This window comes from Marmota flaviventris, chromosome 4 (genome assembly GCF_047511675.1).
Source record: "Marmota flaviventris isolate mMarFla1 chromosome 4, mMarFla1.hap1, whole genome shotgun sequence".
NCBI lineage: Eukaryota > Metazoa > Chordata > Mammalia > Rodentia > Sciuridae > Marmota > Marmota flaviventris.
This window is the reverse complement of record NC_092501.1, coordinates 69,045,580-69,070,602: the sequence shown is the minus strand read 5'-3', so window position 1 is coordinate 69,070,602 and position 25,023 is coordinate 69,045,580. Positions and strand designations below refer to the sequence as shown.

Genomic DNA, 25,023 nt, shown 5'->3' with positions numbered 1-25,023 from the left:
CTAGGATGTACAGCAGATTCCACAAAGAAATCTTCACCAATTTTCTGGGCAGTTTTAAAGAGCACAGAATTGGAGGAAGTGCCTGATAATGTCCAAGGTAGTCCAGATTTATTTCCAAAGCGGAACAGAACTAACACTTATTTAGTGGTTCTCATGACCCCAAGGTTAATACTGGTTACATAGATAATAAGAAAAGTGACATCGTTTCTTACCCTTTGTGAGTAAGGAGTTAAACAGACTTCCTAGGAGGGTTATAGTTAGAATTGTAATGAGAATTTTAATTTTTTTTAAACATAACTGGTTTTGTAGAGAGTCAGGTAATTTTTGTCCCTCTCCTAGAAGTCATTTTGGGAAGTTAAACTATTTCAGCAGTGCCTGCCATTGCTCAAATAGCCTGGTCCCATGGACCTAGGCCAACAGCAAATTCTTTTGGATCACAGTAGAGTTGGCAAGTTTCTGTCCTTTGAGAATTAAGTTTGTGTTTTCATCTGCCACAAAATGTCATTCTCATGGAAGGCTAGTAAAGAAGGTGAATGGGCAAACTTGGATTTTAACATTTTTGGTAAAAAGGAGGCAGATTCTGGAGTAATCAGTCTGGTATCCTTGTGTGGCTTACAATGAATGAAAATGTACAATATACAAATAGCTATACATTCTTGCAGTTTTCTGAAAAATTCCTCTTTTCTGTAATTTATTACAATGATGTAACATCCTCCTTAACATCTCTTTAATTTCTAATCTCAGGGGAAACAAGATTACCTTTCTTCCCCATCCTAGGCAGAGTTAGCTGTCCCAGATCACACACCCACCACAAGGACTAAGTATGCAAACTTTGGGGATGGCACTAGAAGATCACAGAAATGACTATCTCCCAAATTAACAAGTGAATTACAATTCTGACAGAGAACACGTGGAATATAGCCTTTGAATCACCCCGTTTCCCCTGATGGGAAGAATCACAGCCTTTTGAATAGCAGTCCCCTCTGTTTCTTTCTCCTTTGCTAGCAAAGCAATACTTCTTTTTTCTGAATAAAACTTTTTCCTTTTTCTCCTTATTATTGGATGGGCATCAGGGACAATGACCAAGCTTTTAGTAACAATACTACAGTTTCTAATTGCCTTCTAGGTTAGACTAAAAGGGTTTTTCTTATTTCAGCATCTTATTTCTAATTCTTATTTTTCCTATCAAAGGCCCTATCAAAATTTGGACTATGCATCGACGTATTTTTGCATTGTACAACAAGAAAAAAAAAATAATTTCCCCTCTACCCTTCTGAGTTCTTATCCCACAACAAAAGACATTAATCTTCCAAAAAGCAATGGAAACCTATTGACATATTTAACTCAGATACACATGGGAGACATCCAGGGAATGAGCAATACTCAAAAAAGGTGGTTTAGAACTCTGACTTAAGTAGCATCTTCCAGAAAGAATAATAAATTTTGAGGGTAGTAGCAAGACAAAGGAAAAGGACCTTGAGTACCTAAGAGTGTCAATTATGGAAAAGCCAAAATATATGGGAAACTAATGGTAGATAAAAGCTAGTAGTTTGTTGTGTAGATTCCTCTGTGCCTGTCTCTCGGCAATATAGGGGTCTAAGGTCATAACTGGCAATCCAACTTTGTTCTTCCAGGTAGTGAGGGGAGGAGACACCTTTGTAAATTTATGAATTTCTTTTTTAAAAAATCTAGGTGGAGGACAGAAAGCTTTCTCTCTCTCTCTCTCTCTCTCTCTCTCTCTCTCTCTCTCTCTCTCATTGGTTTCAGCTCAAAGTAATCCTTATGCCAAAGGAGCATCCTTCTGGGTGGTATATTCTAGCATCCCAGCAGATAGTATCTACTTATCTTGTACCAGCTGGCTTGTTTCCCTTTATGTAGCTACAAAAAATTAAACTATTAGGAGAGCATGAACATTGAAAGGCTTCCTGCCACCACATTTACTTGTTATCTTCCTGCAATGTTCACTCCAAGCTTCACAAATGTTCGGTTCAGAATGTCCAAGTTTTCTCTTTCTTCACATCACACAAATTCATATGGTCCAGTCTCTTAAGTTCTCACATATTTCCATAGCCCAGGATGCTTTCCCTTTTCTTATTTTGCTAAATCATGTCCTGGCCTTACTTTAAAAGCCTGGTCAAAATTCATCTACAGCAAACTTTGTTAGAGGAAATTTTCCAGGCAGAGGACATTCCAACCTCTCTAGTGATTCCCTCAGTACAATTACCTTTCCTAAGCTCTTAATTTTCTCACATTTGCCACATTGTCACCATTAGGTTGCAAATATCTGGGGCATTTTGTCCCTCTATGTGTAGTGGGAGCTCAGGAATGTAGTTAAGCAACTTCCTCTTTTCCCCAAAACCTTAAAAAGAGCTGCAATGACCATCTCAGACTTTGTTATTTTCAGAAAGCTTTTCTAATTTATTTTAAGAAAAGAACAGATAAGATGCATGAGATAAGGGAAGTTCTCTGGCTCTAGTCTTGCTTTAGCACATTTCAGGAATATTACAACATGACAATTTTGCCTCATTTTCCTTAAGCAGATTGTGTCTGCCTGGTGTCCTTGTTTCAGGAGGTCAAGAAAGTTACATACATTAATGGACATCAATAACTACAGGTCAACACACAGAACAGAAGTCTTTGGTCAAGCAGGCTGGCCCATGGTGTGGAAGGTCAGGCCATTAAACAAAGCATCCAAGGTTAGACATCATGTTTCCTCAGCACTTCTGCAAAACATGGGTTTCCCCAGGATCACTAAATGGAGAATCCCTTTTCTAAAGAAATACATAATCATTGGAAGACTCTAGGTTCTGTGATAATATTGCTGATTTGGGCTGATTGGCTGTTAGCCAGTTATTATAGCTGGTCTTTGGGATAGATTTACAAAGGGTAAATTGTTCCTTAAATGTAATTAGCCAATGTTTTTCCCATCCAAGTCTTGAAATAGTGAGTTCAAGCTTAGTTTCCTATAGTATGGGATAAACACATAATCATTATCACCAGGATCAATCACTAGTTTAATATGTACATTCATGGGGCTCATCTGAGCCAGAGTATCTGGGCTGAGGCCTGGAGATCTACATTTAAACGGGAGCCAAACAGAAGCTCTGGGACAGAGGACAGGAGTAAAATGGAGCATGGAACTCCCAGAAGTAAAGAAAACTTTGTTAGAGGAAACAAAGTTAGAGGAAACAAAAAAAAAAATGGTGGTTCTTCATCATTATTACATATTTATCTCTCATTAGATTATGGAATCTTAAGCACATATCCCCAAAGAGTTGAGTGAATAGCATATATGTAGGCAGGGGAAAGGGAAAGGACAGGAGTGTGGCCCATGTTCTCTTTTAGGTTTTGCTGCTAATTGTGTGTCTTCGAACAGCTGGTTAAGCTCTTGGACCAAGCCCTGGGCCCCTATATATAACATCCTGCCTACTTCTAACAGTATTTCACTGGAATATGGAATTTGAAATTCTGAAAAGAAAGTGTAAACTCTCCTGTTTGTAGGTGGCATCTGTGAGGTAATCAGCCAATGAGGTTGATAGTTTCCCAAAGGGAAAGTGTGACTTAGACACAGTGCATTCCTGGGTGGGCACTTCATCACTTCCTAGCGGTGTATGTGACTTGGACAAATAACCTGCATCTCAGTTTCCTCATCTGCAAAATGATAATGACACCTGCTAGCAACCACTTTGTAGGGTTCTTGAGCAGAAAAAAAAAGACATAATCTTCTTAAATGCCTTTATTATTATTATTATTATTATTATTATTATTATTATTATTATTATTATTTCAGTGTGTTTTTGCTGTTGATTGAACCTAGGGCCTTGCACATGCTAGGTATGTGCTTTACCACTGAACTGCAGTCCAGCTTAAGTGTCTTAAAGCTATAAACTGCCAATCAGTTGTCAACCTGAATTTGAATTAATTCAGGCTAGCGTCAGGTGTCAGGCAGTATTTAAATGCTTGTTGTCCAGAGTCATGTGTGAAGCACTGGACACTGAGGATTCCACTAGAAGAGTATGAGGTTTTTAGTGAGATGATCCCACAATAGCTAAGTGACCTAAACTGGGAGAGGGCAGGCTGCCTGCCAAGATGACCCCCAGAGATTACACAACTCATTTTAGCATTAGGCATACTCCCCCCCACCGCCCCCACCCCTAGAAAAGTGAACAGAAAGGACCCTGTGAGGCAGCTTTGGATGCTTAAGAATTTTAGAAGCTGCAACTTGGAATTTGAGGCATTCACTTCCTTTTACTGCAAATTTGAGACCCTATAGGGTAATTTTATACTGCAGAGCTCCCACTGCTTAAAAACCTGATTGGAATTTGAGATAGTTGAAAGAGGACAAAATTCTTATTATCTGTGCTGAAAGACATTATAAAATAAGGGTAAGAGTGTGGACTTTGGAATTAGATTGGATTCAAACACCAATTTTTTAGCAACTTACTTTGAGTCCCTGGGTAAATTTTCCAGAATCCTGCCTCCTTGGCTTTCCAATCTTTAAAGTGGGATGGTGTAGCACTGAGTTCATCAAGAGATTGTGAGAACTGATGAGAGGACAGTGCAGAATCCCAGTGACTTTCACTATTATGCTCTTTGGCATCAATTGCATGCATTTTGTGATAATCTACCCTGCTTAAACCCAAATTGCTAACTGCAGTGCAACCTGGTAACCTTCAAACACTGACAAAGCTAGGTGGAAGAGCCCTTGTTTTTTAAATTTTCCAAGATGAAAGATGAACATATAAAGTACATGTAAGTTCATGATTTTCTTCCTGGAAATCATGTCTTGTAAAGGCCAATAAAAGGAAAAGAGGCCAAATAACTGTGAATGTTCTCAGCCTAACGAAGCCCCACACACCTAAGCCCATTTTGGTCCTCACTCAGCGCAACACAGGAAGATGACTGACAAGGTTACCCTTTTTGTCCCCCTCTGGGGACACTGCCTGGAACAAATACAAATTTGAGTTTTTACAGGAATAAAATCTCAAGACTTTGTCAGTATGATCACAGTACTGCAAGGTTATATCTTATCCAGAATTCAAACTGCATAGTAATAATCCTGTCCACATAAAAACTGTTTTGTTGCTGTAACACATAACAACAATTGGGATTTTGTTGTGATGTTAAGTATTTCATGGTCTTAACATTCTTTTAGAAGTAAATATTCAGCCTATATATATACTTAATGGTTTGGGAGGCTGAGGTAGGAAATTCACAAGTTCAAAGTTAGCCTCAGCAATTTAGTGGAATTCTATCTCAAAATAATAATAATAAATAGTAATAAAAAAGGTTGGGCTGGAGATATGGAATGTGGTTCAGTGGTTAAGTGCCCCTGGGTTCAATCCCTGGTACCTACTCCCCCCCCAAAAAAAAGAAGAAGAAAAGAAACTATTCAAATTAATAGTTTGAATGTTTATAGTTACTTGTATTTAACTTGTATTTTGTGTATTTAATTGGCATTTAAGTCCTGAAAAACTGGTTTGGTATAGCCATCTTAATTTATCTAGAATGGTTGACTAGTCAGACTATGTAATTATGTTTTGGGGTGTTCCTATCTATGCATTCAATTAATGTTCTTATTTTCCAGTAAGGTTATACGAAAATGGTTTGTTTCGGGGACAGACCCCAATGAATGTGCACATAAAGTTTTTGGTCACCTTGGACTGAAATTTCATAATGGAACAATTGAAAACCTGTTTGTTTTCCTGAATCCATGGCAACAAGAAACTTGTCCAAATCCCAGCAATGAATGCTGGTAACGGGGCACTCCACAGCCTGAAAGAATGCAGGCACGGTCTGCATTTTGAACACATATTTGTCAGTGGAGTACTTTTTTGGTAGAGAGGAACAGAAATTACTGGCTTCCTCACAGAACTGGGTGCAGGCAACCCCTCCTCCAAAGTAGTCAAAATACCACTCTGGAGAACCTTGACTTTATAAGGGAAGGCAGCTTCTGAATCACAGGCTTTTCCTGCTTCCTTCTCACTGGCTGCCTGGAATGAGGCTCTGCTAAAAATGGACCGGCAACTGTTGATTTAGGCATTTCTGATGTCTTTTCTAGTAACATAGTGTGGACATGTTGCAGGTTTCTTATACCTCACTCAACCCCTTTTACAGCCTTCTCGGAAAGCAGACGTGGAGGAGGATTTCTCAGAATTAGAAAAGTTTCTGTCCATCAGCATTCTGTGTGGGTTTAGTATTTTAGGTAACACATTATATTATTTAATTTTTTTTTTCCCCAAGACTACATACAGATGGAAAGTGTGGCTGGGTAGAAGAGTCTTCTGAAAAAGGAGTATTTCAGAACTCATAGATGTTAAAGGTTTGGAAGGTTATTATCTACGTAGTATTAGAATTTTTTCTCCCATATTTAATAGAACTTTCATAAGTAGGAGTTAAAAAATAAAATCCTGAGTGGTGGGGATGAGGGACATTGGAACACATTGCTGTTTCCCTAGTTTTAACAGAGAGTTTTCTAATGCCCTCTTCACCTAGCTGCTTCTCTCATTAAAACAAACAAACAAACAAACAACAACAAAAAAGACTTCAATATCAATATTCCAAAGAAAAACATTATTTGTAAGAAATGGATGAGTATGAATATTTCTACCTACTACTATGTCTTGGGGCTTCACTGGTCCTGAACTCCTGCTTGTAGGGCTGAGCAATCACTCTGCCTTTGGGGTCTATTTGAACAGCCTGTAAATCAGACGAAAAACATGACACATCCTGTATTGTGTAAAGGAGACTTTCTGAGCTTTAGTGTTCATTTTTGATTATCATTTAAAAGTATATTTTATTTTCTTAAAGCAGCTTTATGTTCCCAGTATCATGATGAGGTTTTGGCTGGTTTACTCCTGGTTTACTCCTTAAAATTTTCAGATCTCTGGGATGATGAGTTTATCAAGGCAAGAAGCCTTCCTTGACCACCTTACCACTCTCTCAACTAGATCTATTTGCTTTATTTTTGCCTCAATTTTTTTGGTTGTTGTTGGTTTGTAAAAGTGTTTTTTTTTTTTTCTTGAGACAGGGTCTTGCCATGTTGCCCAGGCTGACCTTGAACTCCTAGGCTCAAAAGATTCTCCTGTTTCAGTCTTTGCTTTAGCCTTCTGAGTAACTGGGATCTCAGGCACACAACACCATGCCTGGCTTAGATAGTTTTATATAGTTGAATAGTACTCTATTTTTTCCTCATAGTACTTATCATAGCTTATAACAATATATTTATGTGTGATTATTTCTATTACATCTACCTTCCTCACTGGGCTAGGGCAGGGACTCTGATTATTCACCATTGTATGCCAGTGTCTATCACAGTGCCTCAGATAGAGTGCTGAAACCATCTAGACAGGTCTAATTCTAGCGTTTGGCTTAGTAAAGATTGTTTGCATGGATGTTGTAAATTATAAATTTTACGTTGGCTTTATGATGAATGAATAAACAAATGCCTCTAACTCTTCAAGGAAGGCACTTTTTTTGAAAAATATGCTGATGGTAGATCTCAGATATAACCGTAGTGATAACTGGAAAAAGAATGTGAATTTAGATGAGTTTTGAGAGACAGAACAATGTTCCCAAATGTTCAAGCATTCTACATATCCTTCTGTTCAATGTTAAAATTCAGGATATGGTGCTCTGGAAGAAGTTTTAGTTTATGTTCCTACTTCAAGGCACTTATCAATTGTTTCTTGGTTAAAAGGCAAAGTCATTGCCCAGTTCAAGGAGATTCATTTCTCTAATGTCTGCTTCCTATTCTACTCTCAGGATTGGAGATTAGGATTACTGGGATTTACAGTGTGTAAAAGATATACGCACATTCCTGGGGCTCATTGGAGCCAAACTCTCTGGCATGAGGCTGGTTGTCGTCCTCTTTGTTGGGTTCCCTTTGAATGCAGCAAATGTTAAGCCTCCTCCTGACCGCCATCTCTGCTTTCATCCAGTCTTGTTGGAACTCACATTCCTGCTCTTCAGGGAGGATACCCCATTAACTGTACCGGGACCATCCAAATAGGCCTAGTTCTAGCTGCGCACAACTCAGCTTAGTTTTAAGGAATGAGAAGAAGAACATTATATCAGAATATTAAAATTACATTGAGATAGTACAGGAATTAGAGGGTTTGCATAGCTGTAGAATTTCCCATTTGATATTTATATATCCCAAATCTGATAAAAAAATGTTTGCATTCTGACATTGGGATTCCACCACTCAAAGACAAACTTTGTCTTCTTTGGCCCAGATCCATGAAAGGCATGTACTCTTAAGAGCTATCTTCCCGAAAAATGGAATTTGATTTCTAAGTACTGTTCAGTCACTTGTGGGTTTGGGGAGGAAAGGGTTTTCCAGAGCACCTGAGCTGGAGAAGGCAGGCGTTTTGCTTTGTCTCACTTTTCCTAAAGTTGCAAATTCCAACTACTTAAATGGGTATCACACCTCCAAATGTGTACAGTAATAGATAGTACATTTATTTTCCATCCTCAAAGAGTTAATTTGATGAAATAAGTACAGCTAAACACACACATACACAAAAATAAATCCTATGCAGGATGTTTTGTAAAGAGTGTCAATGGCAAGGAGTCATCTGATGCCAGCTCAATCTTTGTCCATGTGGCTCTTTTAAATTGAAGTTAGGATTTGAGGGTTGAGAAGAGAAAACACTTTGTTATTAGAAATTGTCTCTTCTCCTTTGTAAAGAAAAATACATTACTCCATCTTAATAATCAGATTACCATGGATGAGAGGCAGTGAGCCCTAACACTAGGCCCTGTTTGCATGCAATGTAATGCCTGTTCCCTACTCCCCATATCCTTAAAGCCTTGTTAACGTGGGTCATTCTTTCTTCAGGATTGATGAACTTAGACTGAACTAACTTCAAGTGGTTCTCACTAATTTATAGACATTTGAATAACATCTATATTCATTTTTGCTACTAAACCAAATCCTTTTTCCAGAAAGTCACCTGGCAATCTACCTTTTGCCAGACCAAATATAAACAGGTACATATGCACACACATAATAAATATTTACCTATCTGTTTTTTATATTTACATAAATATATTCTTCTGGAGCTTTAAATTCTTAAAATTATAAAACTGGGATAAAATCAGACATTGAGATGACCTAGAGCCAAACTACAGTGTTATTTCAGCTGGCTTGACTCTTTGTTAAAGAAATTAAGCTCTCAATTTAGGAAACCGATGTCAAATAGAAAAATGTTCTTGATATTTTTCTCAAAATAGATGTCCAAAGAGTTTGTACTTTAAACTGGATGTTATATGCATTAAAAGTGAGATTGAAGCTAAAACTCCACTCAATTAGTTTGAAAATTTATATAATGCAATTGCCATAGCATGTGATTTATAAAATTCTGGTGGTCCTCCGAAATAATGGATTCCTCTCTGGTAGTCAGAGAACTCAGTTAATATTTATCAAGTAATAAAAATATTTCTGTGAATTCCACCTGACTATTGACCTTGGCATAGCTCATTTAAGACGTTGGTAAAATAAATCTCTTTCCTCCTAATTAGGAAGCATTTTTGGGAACCTGACTAATGTTCTAACATGGGGTCAGAAAATATGTGGGCTGTGGCTCCTCTTTTAAATAATATTCTCTGCAATTGACAGGAGCAGGGAGAGGGGCAGCTTTCTGGGACAGACAGTTGAGGTTTTAGTAGTCAGTGGCCTAGATCTCCATGTCTGGAGTTAGCTGTATTGAATTTGAATCCCAGATCAGCCACTTGATAACTCTGTGACTTGGAGCAATTCGCTTCACTTTCCAAAATCACATCTTTAAAGTAGAAAAATAATATAGTTATCTTGAGAGTTTAATGAAATTGATACAGATTGTTTAGTGCAATGTCTAGCGTGCTCCATGCATTTAACTATGACTATAGGTTGCGCTTGTATCACATTAAACTACGAAGTCAAAGTAAAATTAGTGTGTTGTCACAGATTTAAAAAAAAAAATTAAGCAAGAGCAAACAATGATACAGCCTCAATATTTTCTATCTCTTTGAATATTTGGGCATTTTAAGGTTTGTGAAGAAAAGATTGCTTAATTTAGATAAAGGCAGAAGATAAATCAGAGGTGGAGAGGACCCTTGTGACTCAGTCTCTGAATTTCAGTTGAAGTATTATTAGCCTCATGGAGAGAAGGAAAACAGCACTACTATTTTTAATTTTTTTTTATATTTCTCCTTTTTAATTTTTCTTTTCTTTCTTTTTTTTGCTTGTTTTAAATTAGATATGACAAAAATTTTCTCTTCCAGTGTTCTGAAAGATCAAGTATTTCAAGTAAAAAGAGAGAGAATACATAGTACGCGAAGAGCATAGAGAAAAAGAAAAACAGTCAGAAAACACATCTATGAAATTTGGACTCTACAAGATTGAGACCCTAACTCCTTTTTCTCTTAATTGTAAATCCCATGAGGGTAGGAATTTTTTTTTTCAATTTTCTTCATTGTTGCAGCTCTAGGACATAAAACAGTACCTGCCCCATAATGTGCTATCCATAGATATTCCTTTGTTTTGGTCCTGGGGATTGAACACAGGGGCCCTTAACCATCCCCAACCCTTTTTATTTTTTCTTTTGAGAAAGGTTCTCACTAAGTTTCTTAGGACTTCTATAAGTTGCTGAGGCTGGCCTCAAACTTGTGATCTTCCTGACTCAGCTCCTGAGTCATTGGGATTACAGGTATGCACCTGCCATGCCTGGCTCAATAAACATTCTTGAATAAAAGCCAGTTGGAGGGCACTATACTATTAGGATAGGAAGAGCCTGGGTACTAGGGTAAGGCTTTGGCAGTTTGCAGCTTTGGAGGTGCATCCTTTAGATCTGCCTCCTCCCCTGAGGAGTGCTCCCTGTAGCATGGTATACCATTCTAATTCTATCGTGCTGTATTACAATACTATAATTTAATGATCTATAAGTCAATAAGCTTAATCTAGAATCAGTATTTGTGAATAAGTCTCATCTGGCTATTCTTCAGTTTGTTACCAAAATCTGAGTTCCTCCTCAGACTTGAGAACAGGGCCCGTGGCCCAGCCACTGAATCTTGTGTCCCTTCTAGATGAGGACTCTACCACAGATTATTACCCTTAATTTATATATAGAAATTATATAATGTATGTAATTGTATATAAATAAATAATAGTATTATTATCACAAATTACGGAGTAAAAGTGCGAGGCAATATTTAATCTCAACAAGGGTGGATGGAGTCAAGATTGAAACAGTGGCTCATGTATAACAAGGGTCATGCAAAATGGAGGGAGAAAGTACATTGATCACATTTAATATACCTTAGAATGTACTGATCTAATTCAAGGTTTTTCAACCCTGAAATTCTATAATTCGATAATTAAAATTCACTCCCTCTTTAGTGATTTGAAAATGACTAACATCTATAATGGATCCTGAACATAATAAGTAGCAATCTGTGCTATTACATTTTAAAAAGCATATCCTAAGTTTGAGACAGAATGCAATTTTAAATTAATTCTATTCCTCAATTAAACATTTCTATTCCTCATTAAAAAGCTATGGTAGAAGTGAAATGTTGAATAGAATTTCTCTTGAAAATGTTTGTATTAAAGAAAAAATGTAAATGTCCAATGTTTGGGTTGAGACGAGGAATTGAATAATTCTTTCATTCATTAAAGATTATTTGAACTTCTTAGAGGCTAAAACCAAAACCAGTTTGTATGGGAGTTGCTTTGTATTTGAGATGCTTAATTCTAGTTAGGGGAATTTTTGCCTATGTCCGCCTACTTTGGACAATCAGAAAAGTAATACTCCTAAGGATCCCACTGGAGAAACTCGTTCTCTGCTCCTTTGCCATCTAATGAATTCATGCTTTTGTGGACTGAATTGTTAAAAAAAAAAAAAAAAAAAAAAAAAAAGCTAATCTCTTCACTCTTCATTTCAGATGAAGAGTGAGAAACATAACTGCAAATACATTTGTTAGAACTTGAAAATTGGCTCATGCTTCTATCAAACTTGCCCTTACCTATAAGAAATTGCTAAAGAGAGAAAAGATTATGTTCCATTGAAACACAACCTCAAGAAGGAAGAAGTGTCACTCAGGCAGACCCATGCTGAGACTGGGGGTAGACACTAGCAGGCTCAGTCATTTTGCACCAGAGCTCCTGCTCAACCTGCTATCAGGGGCCAGACGCAGGCTAGTGTGTCCAACTAGTGTGTTTGAGAGGGGACATTATTAAAACTGAGTCCCCTGTCCTACTAACTCATGCTAAATTATTCCAAATCTAGTGGTATTGTCTCCAAAATCTCTTTGCTACCTGAAGCTAGACACAACCTCTCCTTCTTTTTGCTTAGATTTTTACCTCTTCTGTGTTATCACTAGGAATTAGTTTTTAATCAAGAACTTGTATATTTGGCACTATGTAGCATGTTTTCTATGAAGTACCTCCTTTAACTCTCATAATAAGCATATAAAGTTTATTCTGTCATCATTCATTTTAGAGATCAGGAAACTAAAAACTCAGAAAAGCAAAGTACAGATGATTCCTGACTTATATTGGTTTAACTTCAGGTTTTTCGACTTGACAGTGGTGTGAAAGCATACCCATGCAGCCAGTCTGTTTTTCCTTTTCAGCACCTAACTCAATGACTTACATGAGATATCAACACCTTATCATAAAATTGGCTTTGTTATAGATGACTTTGCTTAGCTGTAGGCTAATGTAAGTGCTCTGAGCCTGTTGAAGGTAGGCTAGACTAAGCAAGGATGTTTGGTAGGTTAGGTGTATTAAACAAACTTTTGATTTATGATATTTTCAACTTATGATAGGTTTACCAGGATATGACCCCATCATGAGTTGAGGGACATTTGATCCAAACCCTTATAACTGCCAGGCCTAGTGGTACATTCTTGTAACCCCAACAGTGTGGGAGGCTGAGGCAAGAGGATCATAAGTTCAAAGCCAGCCTCAGCACACACTAGGCACTAAGCAACTCAGTGAGACCCTTTCTCTAAATAAAATACATAATAGGGCTGGGGATGTGGCTCAGTGGCTAAGTGTCCCTGAGTTCAATACTCAGTATCTTCCCCCCCAACCCCACAAAAATCAAACAACAACAACAAAAAAAAACCCTCATAACTAACATGGATCGAGCTAGATTTTATTTCAGAGCCCATGTTGTTAGCCTGTAGATTATACTCAACTGCCTTGTGTTCTAATGGATAGGACCCAAATCCTGTTCATTTCTGTATCCTAATATTCCTTTCCTCTTCTCACTGCAAAAATAACACTATCCTCAAAATGCAATAAACATTTTTGGAATTGGAGCCCAGAAATGGATTGGTTTTGAGTTTCACTTCTAGGCCAAGGCAGACTGGCAATAATTATGAAGTTGTTCCAGCCTTTTATTTCTTCTCTCCCACCCTCCTTTTATACCCTCCCTCCCTCCCTCCCTCCCTCCTTTCCTTCCTTCCTTCCTTCCTTCCTTCCTTCCTTCCTTTCTTTCTCCAGTGTTGGGGATAAAAACCAGGGCCTCATGCTTGCTAGGTAAATGCTCTACAATGGGCTACATCCCTAGTCCCAATTTTTATTTTTATTTTTTAAGGTCTTTTCATATTGCCCAGGCTGACCTTGAATTTGTAATCCTTTTCAGACTACTATGTAGCTATCATTACAGAAATGCACCACCATGCCCAGCTCATTACTTTTTTTTTTTAAATTATTTGTCTTTTTTTGGGCTGGGGTTGTGGCTCCGTGGCAGAGCACTTGCCTCGTACATGTGAGGCACTGGGTTCGATCCTCAGCACCACATAAAAATAAATAAATAAAATGAAGTTATCGAGCCTATCTACAACTAAAAGAATATTTTAAAAAGTTATTGGTCTTTTTAGATATACATGACAGCAGAGTGTATACTCCTTATACACACAAGGAGTACAACTTATTCTAACTAGGATCCCATTCTTGCGGTTGTACATGATGTGGAGTTTCACTGGTTGGGCAGCTCATTCTTTCTAACTGGAGGATACAGAAATGATATAACTCTGGGAATGATATAACAGGTCTGAAGATGGAAAACCTTGTTTCCATAGATGGTTTTCAGGCTATCCTAAAAAATTCCTCTTCTTCTTCCTTGGTGTATTTAAAATGCAAAGTCAATTTTCATTTGACCATGCCACTGCTTAAATCTAGAATGCATTCGTTACCATCCATAAAGTAACGAATGATCCTCAATGTAAGCGAGCTTTTGAATGTAGGAAGTATGGGTAAATGTGCCTCCTTCAGACAAAAGTTTAGTTCTAAGAGGATCCAGGCCCCTAATAATCTCCTGGAGCTGAGGTGTACATGCAATGTTTTCTGTCCTGCTCTACATGCACACGAGCAAGTCGTCCTTCTGTTCCTTCTGGAAAAAAATGGTAACCCAAAGGCAGAGATAAATGAAAAACAACAAATAAAAATCAGCATAAAATGGGCATTGATAAGGAAAAAGATTGTCATTTTATTTTATATTGGAAAACACTGTCCACTGGAAAATGAGAGAGAGAGAGAAAGAGAGAGAGAGAGAGAGAGAGAGAGAGAGAGAGAGAGAGAGAGAGAGAAAGCATAATTCAAATGATGGATTCCTTAGCCAGTTGTAATAGGTTACACTATGTGTGTGAGTGTTCAGAAGGCAGTGGCCCAGGGAGGGAGGTGAGAGCTTAGAGAAAACAAATTTTTTAAAAAGAGGGGGAGCAGTGAGTTTCCAAGCCCTGCAGCAGAGAGCTTTGCCAGCCTTGCCTCCTAGGAAGTGAGGCCTTGTGATTCATCACATACCAGATTCTTGCTGACTTTAAAGAGAGATGTTCACAAGGAAAAGATGCCAGCATTCAGGAGGGATGAGAGTCTGGCCAAATACCTGTCAGAAGCCCTTAAAATGTAGGATACTCATTGTGGCATAAGATTAAACTCTGGTAGGTGTAGGCCTCAAACCCTACTGAAGTATGGGGAAAAAGAAAACAAGACTTTCATACTGAGGCTAGTCTTCCCCCCACCACCCACCCACATACTTTAATTGTGATGATGATGATGTTTTTCTTGACATGTCTATACATCCTGAGAGAGGGGGAAATGACAGTATAAACTGTTTGGATACTTCTATAACAAATTAGGACAAAATTAAAACTCAATTCACCCAGAAAAGGTACACAGTACTTGGTCATATAATTTGATGATTGCCTAGTTGGTCCTGATTCTGCAGTCCAATGCCTGATGGACCCACAGAGCCACTGTAAAGGTCATTTCAAAGTGACCATTTTCAAAGCAACCTTTCAAAGGCCACTGCAAAATGTCTGTGACCCCCTACCACTCGTCCTATATGTATAAGGCATCTGTCATGGCTGTGGGTAGGCCCTGGCCATGTGCAACGAGGACATAGTACCCCGTCAAGGAGCTTCCACGCTGAGACTGACAGACACAGAAGAGACAAAGTTCTGTGTCAAAGGCTGTGGGTTCTGAAAGTGACCAGATCACCCCAAAGTCTGTAGTGGACTTGTTTCCTCTGGAAATTTAATTTTAGTTATTTACTTAGTATTTTGCTCAATGCTACTGATTTCCTGCTCTTTTGGACCAGATGGCCATGAAGGAGTTCAGTTTTAGACACAGTAAGAACTTTGAGGTGATGAGTGGAAAGTGAGCAGAGATTTAACAGAACACATTTGAAATATAAAACACAGAAGTCAGAGCACCAGGTTCCCAGTGGAAAGTCACCTGGGAAGAGGAACACTTCAGAGCACCTTTGAAGAAGAAGGGGATCTGGGGACTGAGGAGAGCGCTTCAATAAGCAGAAGGTCAGGGGCATCTCCAGTGAAAAACAGGGAAGCACAGGCCAGGGGAGGATAAGAACAGAGTGCAATGTCTGCTACACCAAAGAGAAGAGTTTTGAGAGGAAAGAGAGGACTGTGGTAATTACTTGAATGTGTCATCCCTACGAAGATGTAAGGACCTTGTAGCTGGGGACCATTCTTATCCTGCCTAATGCAGTTCCCCAGGGCCTCACACAGCCCTCTATACACAATAGGTATTCAAAAATGGTTGTATACTTAGGTAAGGTGCAGGGATCCATACTTAAGCTCAAAGCATCTATTCAAAGAAAGGGGAAAATGTGTCTTTCTCTTGAGCAACTTGCATTTTGATGAAAAATGTCTTGCATGTCAGATGAAGTCAAGTAGTTATAAAGCATTGGTATGTGAGAGTGGAAGAGTCTAATGCCAAGTGAATCTGGATTTATCTGAAGTGTGTATTTAAAAACAGAGAATTAATTTGACAGATTCCATAAAAATCACTCTCCTTAAATTGCCAAGGAAGCTCTAAGTTTGGAAAGATCTCAAGCAGGTACAGTGAGTCAGGGGACGCTGCAAGTCTTTTGTTTTACCTTATAGGAAAAGTGGGATTTGGTTGGGGCTGTCAAAGTGGAGGAAGAGTGTCCTTCCAGAGAGGATGACAGGTTGGGGACAGGACTTCAGGATGCCAACTGCAAGGAAATCAACCTAAGCAGAAAATAGACCATTAAAGAGGAAGTAGGATTAGTTGACAGAGCCTCTAGACCTGTGTCCCAACCCTAGTTCTAGCACTTACTAGCTGTGTGTACATTACTTTAACTCACCAAACCTCAGTTTCTTAACCTGAAAAATGAGGATAATATTAGATTGTAAGAAAAGGTGAGATTATGCATGTACAAAGCACTTTTCTAGTGTAGTTAAACTCTTAATCATTATTATTCATGTTGTTGTGGGGCAGATGAGGCTGGATGTCAAGGAATTAGTAGGAAGCAGGTTTATTGTCTGCAGCCAGGTTCAGAAGGGGGACTTTCACCACAGTCCATCAATCCCTCTGAACCTGAGTTCAGAAAGTTTTAGAACTTTATACCTAGTGTGTAGGGGGAGGGGCTCAGAGGCTCACAATCTGCAGAAGTTCATATAACAGGTTTTTTTTTTTTTTTCTCCTACTGTTCTGGGCAACCAATTCAGGTCAAGGACATCACATCATCTGTGAAAATCAGTGCCTGGGAAAGGGAGAGTTCTCCTCCCTCTTTCTTGCCAGCTAGCTTCCCTGCCAATGCAAATGCCTCCATGAAGGCCTTGGGTTAATCTTTCTTATGGACTCTGCTTCTGCAAGCATACCCCCGCATAAAATTCTTTTGCAGAAGTTTTACTGAGAGTATAAGAACAATTATGGTGAGGGTCTCTGAAAAAGCTTAATTAATATTTTCTGTAGAGGAGGGGGTGCCACTACAATGTATTAACTACTGGATTGAGAGAGGGATGGTTAGTTGTGAAGGAATTAGGCATTGCTTTGTCCTTTACTGTTCAGGTTCATGGTCTTTAGCTGTATTTCCACAAGAAAAGTTGATGGTAAAGTCTATTTTGAGTGAGGACTAGACTAAATTTCCAAGGAAAGAAAGGCAAAATGAAGACACCAGATCCTAGGACATGGAGAGTGGCCAAGGTTAAGATAGGACAGATGCTTTTTCCAGTTCAATTCAATAACCTCTTTGTTTGGCAGCAAAGAGCAGGAGGTGGGCATGATGTCCAAAGAAGGGAGAGCTTTGGGGAAGGTGGGAAAGATGAGATGGGGACAAGGGTGGAAAAAATGTTAGGTAAGGTATTGTGGCTCCTTCTAGAAAGTGTCCCAGTCTCTGATACTGTGATACTGTGTGTTTTGGTCTGGACTCAGTGAATGCAAAGGTTTCAGACTGCAACAAGAGTAAAATTTTCTAATGTACAAAAAATGGCAGGAAATATGCTATTGTGCAAAGAGCACAGGCCTTATTCATACAAAACTTGGTATTTCACTTGGAGCATAAACTTGATCAAACTTACTGTTTATATGAATCAAAAAAGCTGTTCTTTCCTTATAAATGGGAGTATGAGAATTAAATGAGATGATGTAAGTTTGGCAAGCTGTAACTGCTCAAATAACTTGTATGTATTAGTTTAAGTTGAAGGAAATACATTATTAAATGCAAGAAACAACTGTCTTGATTCAAATTCCAGCCCTGTCAAATACTGGATGACTAGTGCAGGATCCTTAACCCTGGGGCCTTTGTTATTTCACCTACATAGTGGGCATCATAAGAAGCTACTCACAGGATTTTATAAGCATGAAATGCAATCATATTTACAAAATCCTTAGAATGGTACCTGGTTCCTGTTAGGTGTTCTTAGTGTGCTAGGTAATAAAAGATTTAAAGCAGCATGTGAATTATTTAATAGCTTTTAACATGCAACAAATTTTTAAATGAGAGAGCCCACTGAGCTTAATTTTTTTTTTTTTAAGAAGAGGGAAAAGTAAGACATAAAAGGCAGAGCATGTGACACAGAACTGTATGATACATGTCTCCACGACAGAAATAAAAAAGGCAGAGATTCACTGACGGGGTAATTCATGGACTTTTATGGTCACATTATTCTGATTGGTTGATGGAAGCAGCAGGCTTCTAGCCAGTTTTCTTTCTGTTCACGGAAATAAATGCTCAGTATGTTTGAAAATCAACTAAGTTTTCTTTTTCTTTTTTGATAGAAAAAAATTATTTATGTAGCCAAGGCCAACTTATTTCTGCTAAGTAAAAATCTGACCCCAGAAGTATAATATTAAGCTAAAGAGAAACAGGATAAAAATGTGTGTTACAAGATTATTAAATTTGTTGATTTTCCTACATTTTTCATCTAATACTCTAAAGAGGTGCTTCAAATAATAATTCAACTGACAAAAAAATGTGCAAGGTAGAGGTATAATCAGTTTGTTTTTATCTGTGAGATATCAAAAACTGAGTTGATGAATAATGTCCCTGAGCAGAAAGCAGACCCTTGTCACCTCATGGGTCCTTGCAGATGGTGAACTCAACATCATGGGCGCATGAGGGAAGTACAGAGTCTCACTCTCCTTGTTTGACTTACTGACTCAATTTGAATTTTAATATTACTAGGTGATTTATATTTCTCTTGAATTTTGAAAGCCACCAAGTGTGGAGTTGTGGCCACACCATCTAAATAATCAACAACATTTCTTACCAAACAATTACTCCATGCAGTAGAGTTTCCTTAGCTCTCAGTATATTATGATCTTAGCCAATGAAATCTGGAATTTAAGAAAAGAGCATGATAAAAGTATGCTTTTGATGAGCAGAAAACCCTAATGTCCAACAGAACAACAAAACAACCAGGCTTTGTACTTCTGGGAGGTTTACATCTTGATCATGGGACCAATGACAGAACACTATAGAAGAAGTGTGTTTAGCATGGACTGTACAAATTCACCTTTCCTAGGCTGGGGTTGTGGGCTCAGTGCAGAGCACTTATATGTGAGGCACTGGGTTCGATCCTCAGCACCACATATAAATAAATAAAAAATAAAAATCAACAACTAAAAAATATTAAAAAAAGAAATTCGCCTTGTCACTGTGTGACCTTGAATAAGTCATTACGTGTTTCACTTCTGTAAAATAGGATGGTAACAGGACCTACTTCCTGGGGAGCTATGAAACTTAGATCTGAGTTAGCAGATTCACAGAGCCTACATGCAGGTCTGTGTCACTATATAAGCATTGCATGTTACACATGTCATCTTATCTATAATTCCTAAGTTAAACCATCCTTCTCAACATATTTTCATTGTTTATAAGAAAGTAAATTCGAGGAATTGACTGACTCGCCATGTGGAGAGGTGTCTTCAGAGTATCTTGCCTCAGCCTAGAGGATGCTGTAAAAAAAAAAAAAAATCTCAATTTCCCTCAGTTTACTGTGATCAGTGAGTCAGGCTGGCTGCCTAGTAATTCTGGTTGCTGGAAGAAAAACTCTCAAAATGCAGGTTTGTGGGGAAGGTTTTCAATGGCAAAATGCCTCCTCCTAAGTTGCATAATGGGGGATTTGAAAGCACCCATTTTTAATGGAGCAATTCCAGTTCTGTTTATAAGTAGTTCTTTGCACAGTGGATGTTGATCAAATACTTGCCAAACTACAGAAAGTTATAGCACAGGGGAGAATCTGTAACCACTGGAAGGCTCTCTGAAGTGGAATGAGCTGTCTTGGCAAGTGGTAGGAGCCAGTGCCTGGAGGTTCAAACCAAGGCTGGCACCAATTCCCAGGGCTGCTGTAGAGGAATCTGGTTTAAACTCTGTGTGTGTGCGTATGTGTGCATGTGTGTGTGTATGTGTGTGTGTGTATGTGTGTGTGTACGGGGAGGTGTTAATATCATGGTTCCAAAGGTTTCTGCTCCCTAACTTTCTGCCTACATAGGTCAGAGGCTATCAGGTATGCATGTGAATACCCCAGGCCCTACATCTATGAAAGGCCTCAAGTAAAACCAGGACACTAGATCCTGGGTCAAATGATAAATGACACTACAACTCTAGCTCCAAATGTGATCTGTACTGAAGTTTTAAGTGTTAAAATCATCAATATGTTACATGGAAACACTCATGTTTTTGTCAATTCCTTCAGTATTTGTGAATTTTGTTTTGCTTTGATGCACTAAGAGAACTCCAGAAAGCATATGTGGTCCAAGCTCTCTGAGCCAAGCCTCTCTTGACCTCTGATAAACCTTGTCCTTGCATTTAGTTATTCTAATTGAAGGCAACAATGGACGATCATGGGAACAATAATTCCTTTTCTGTTCTTCTTTTGGTTTGAATGTGTCCCACAAAAGTTTGTATGCTAGAAATTTAACTCTCAGCTTCAAATTTGATGTTATTTGAAAGTGAGGTCTTGGGAAGTAATAAGGTTTGGATGAGGTCATGAGGGCACAGCCCCCATGATGATATTAGTGGATTAATAAAAAGAGAAGAGACCCAAGTTTGCAGGCTTCTGCACTCTGTGGAATAACCTCTGCCATGTTATGATAGTAAGAAGGTTCTTACCAGATGAGGACCATTGATGTTGGACTTCCCAGCTTTAAGAGGTGTAAGAAATAAATTTCTGCTGGTGACACCCACCTGTAATCCCAGCAATTCAGGAGGCTAGCCTCAGCAACTTAGCAAGGCCCTAAGCAACTTAGCAAAACCTTGTCTCAAAAAATAAAAAAGGTGGGGATGTAGCTCAGTGGTTAAGCACCCTTCAGTTCAATCCCGGTAACAATAAAAGAATGAATGAATGAATGAATGAAGTTTCTTTATAAATTACCCAGTCTTTGGGATTCTGTAGCACCATAAAATAGACTAAAATATTTCTTTTCTGGAAAATTTAGAAAATATGATTTTCTTTGTGGAGAAGCCCAGAGGATATTTTCCTAGCTAGCAAAGAGGTAAAGCAGTGTAGGTAAGCCTGAGGGCACTCATGTTGGTAAAGATGGTCAGGGCCTGTATAAATTGTCACTATAAAAGGTGTTGGTGATCCACATGGTCTTAAGAGGGCAATTTGAAAATTAAAACACTAAAATAAAATTATAAAATGCAAAATCAAGTCCCATGCAAATCATTATTATTGGAAAGCCTGCCTATGTTTGCCAAGTGAGAAAACTGAGGCTTATATATCATGCACAGTCTCGCATAGATTATGGAGTAACAGAACTAGGATTTAAAACCCTGGTGTCTCTCTCTTGCAAGTTGCTAATGTTAGGTGTTTTCAGGGAAAGGAAAAAGTCTCTCTGAGCAGGTGCACAAATACTCTATCCAAACCAAGCTCTCCATCTTTTCTCTCCCCTTTCCCAGTTGGACTGGGTAGCCATACCATGATGTCTATTAATTGGCTGATGCTGCCTTGGGTGAAAAATCATCAATCTCTCCCTTCCAAGAGCAACCAAGTACTCTGTGTATTCAATCAGTCCTCAACTCCTCTATTCTCTCTTCTCTGACCTCTCACTCTACTCTCTCCAGCTCTGCAGGATTTACTGTGGTTTTTCCCTCTTACCTAACCATTGTCTCCTATCAGCTGTCCCTTGGCCTTTTCTAATAGAGAAAAACTGTCCTGGTAGTGCCAGCAGCACTAAATGGGATTCAAGAGACAAGCCACTTACTGCTCTGAAATCTTTTTTGCTTTAACATCATCTACTGTGTAGTCTCCTAGGAATAATCTGTAGCCCAGATTTGCTAGTCTTTTCTCTGGTGTTCATATGGGGGTAGAGAGGAGAGCTGAAACAGAGAGAAGGCATTACCATCTCTTATGTCAGCTGTTCCAGAATGATAATACCCTCGCCAATGGTATTGGGAAACAATTTTTAGTGGCATGCAGGCAAATATTTTATTTCAGTAGATGTCTATTTATTTTTATGGGTACCTTCTATTTTTGGCAAGGAATGTTGATTTTTCCACTTATGGTGATAGTGTAATATTTTATTTTAAAAATAAAATGACTGAAGAAACAAAGTGATTTTAAAAATACATACTGCTTAAACATATATTTAATATATACAAGTGGACCACAAAAATGGCAAGAGGATGCCTGGGGTTAATGAAGATGTGGCCCAATCTTTGTCTGCCCCAGAGCAGCAGTTATTGAAAAATGTGCCAGTTTTGAACTCCTGGCGTGGGTACTCTTCTTATGTATGGAGTCATGGAGTATCTATGCTTTTTAGAGCACCCCCATATGCAGAAATGGTAGGGGAGGGGCACCCTGAGAATATGAAACCAGGGCCTGCAAAACAGCTATTTTCTCTACCCCCTTGCTGACCCAAATGCTATTTGCAGCCCAGTTGCTACAGTCTAAACATCGTTTAGTGCATTGTATTTTCCAGGTCATTGCCAAGTGGTTGGTTAGCACACCACCAATCTTTGTGGTGGGAGAAATTGGGAGATTTAACAGTGTCCTCCACATCTCAGTAGAGGACCCCCAGCCCTGGTCAGCTGGACACCAAGGCACTTGTCCAAGGGCTATGCAGTCCCTTCTGGCACAAGAACATGCTCATATAGGAGTCATTTCAGGAAAGGAGGTTATGAGCCATTTAATTTGTCTTTATTTCCTTCTGCACTGTGACCCAAATTAGCAGTTTGCCCTGTAAATATTTGCATCTTATTAGGCAAAGCAATGTGAAAGTAGCAACTAGTATTTATTATTATAGATGTTTTGCATATATTATACCTTTAACCCTATAAGAAATGATATATTCTCTGGGAGATAAAAATATCTGTATGACCGGGATCACAGATTACTTATTAAATAAGGCTCTCTCTCCTCTTTTTCCTTTTCAAGAAGCTAAATATATTTTTATTGTTTCTTTTTATTTATACATAACATTAGGTATATTTTGACATAATTTCAAAAGCATGTAGTATATGCTTTTTATTAGTTGATAGAAAATTCAGTTTATCACTTGGCAGATGTGGGCTCTGATGCCCTCTAGTGACAGAAAAATTCTTTGGTAAAAGTAATATCCCTATATCCTGCTGTCTCCATAGAGTTGTATAGGCAGTTATCTTTAACTGGTTTGAAGCCAGAATAATAATTTGGAGCAACTGATTTTGGAAATAAAGGATTTGTTATTACTGATAATAAACTCTGATGATACATCAGGATCCTTTTAAGTTGTAAGAATTTGGCTAAGATAAAAACGGAATTTATTGAGTTAGTAACTGTGGGTAGTACAGGTTTCAATTTCAGGACAATATATACCCATCCAAGACTCTGATGACAGCACCAGCTTTCACCTCTTGATATGGATTCCTCTTCATCATGAAGTTAATTGACAGTTGTAGGGAGGATGGATACAAAGCTCTTTAGATCTGTGTATGGAAATGTCACAATGAAACCCATTGATTTGTAGAACTAATACACACAAATAGTTAAATTTAAGTTTAAAAAGTAATTAATTAAATAACCCAGAATTTTCTAAAATCATTTTCCATGAGATATATTCCTCTACCCATTTCTTTGAACTTGAGCGTAATTAGATGCAGAGGTGGGAGGTGATGAGTGGTGGCAGAAAAAACTAGGCCCTGGGAGCAAGAACATCTAAGATCAATTCCCTCACTCTGCTATTTATTAACTAACCAGCTTTGCCAGTGTTGCTTAAACTTTTTTGGCTATAATTTTTCAAGGGCAAATCATTTGTGAAAGTTGTTGCTGACTCAGCACTCACACTCAGGAGATGTTGATTTTGCCAGTTGTCCTCCCTTTCTCTTTTTCTCTTCCCTTTTCTTTCCTTCCCTCTTTTCTTGACATTTTACAATTCAAATGAAATTTTTAGAATAGTATAATATTTACAGAAAAGCTGCAAAGATGACCTAGAGGGTCCCCATAGTCCATCCTCCCTTCCTCCACTCACTTCTTTGCATCAGTTATAGGCCCAGACTGAACAAGACCTGCACAGCCAGAGTCCTCTTCAGATGGCATGAACAATCCACCCCAAGGTGAAGCAGAGACAAGTGAATCAATACCAGGCTGAGAGACAAGTGCAGCAACAAATGCAAAACACAGGGTGAGTGCATTCAGGAGTGAGACCTAACCCAGATTTCCAGATTTGGGGGCATGAACAGGCTTCCAGAAGAAAATGTCCACTAAGAGGAAGCCTGAAGGATGAGGAGTGGGCCAGGCAAGGATGCTTCCAGATTAGAGTGCATAAAAAGATGAGTCCAGCTGAGGTGGAAGACAGGTAGTAGTAGCAAGGTGCTAAGCTTCATGGAGTATGCAAATACTAAAATCTGCACTGATGCAGTTGACTAACTGCTTCTGGACTCAGGCTTATTAATGATGTCACTGCACAGACTTACTTTCTGTAACAATCATGCAAAACCATCTATGGAGATATCTCCTTTTCCAAAATAATAGTCTTTTCCAAAATAATAGTGGCTTTAAGCTGTGTTAATGAGAGCACTAAAGAATTACAAGTTTTTTTTTTTTTTTTTTTTTTTTTAAGAACATTCCTCAGGAAATAATGAGTAACAAAGGAGAGGAAGTCGTTGAGAACCTTTAATACAGCTGGGTTTTTTTTTTTTTTTTTTTTGATTTGTCCTAAGTAGTTAACTTTGTTCTTCTTTTGAGAAATACAACCTAATAGACCCTCCCTTTTCAGAATCCCATAGCACAATATCTACCTTTCCGTTTGATGACTGCCACTTGATACAATATTAAGAGGCT

General features: G+C 38.4%; 1 protein-coding gene across 1 annotated transcript in view; it reads right to left on the bottom strand.

The window, feature by feature from the left end:
- Acta2 (actin alpha 2, smooth muscle) overlaps positions 1-25,023 on the bottom strand; it is a 49,963-nt gene that overhangs the window by 23,630 nt on the left and 1,310 nt on the right. The window lies entirely within an intron of this gene.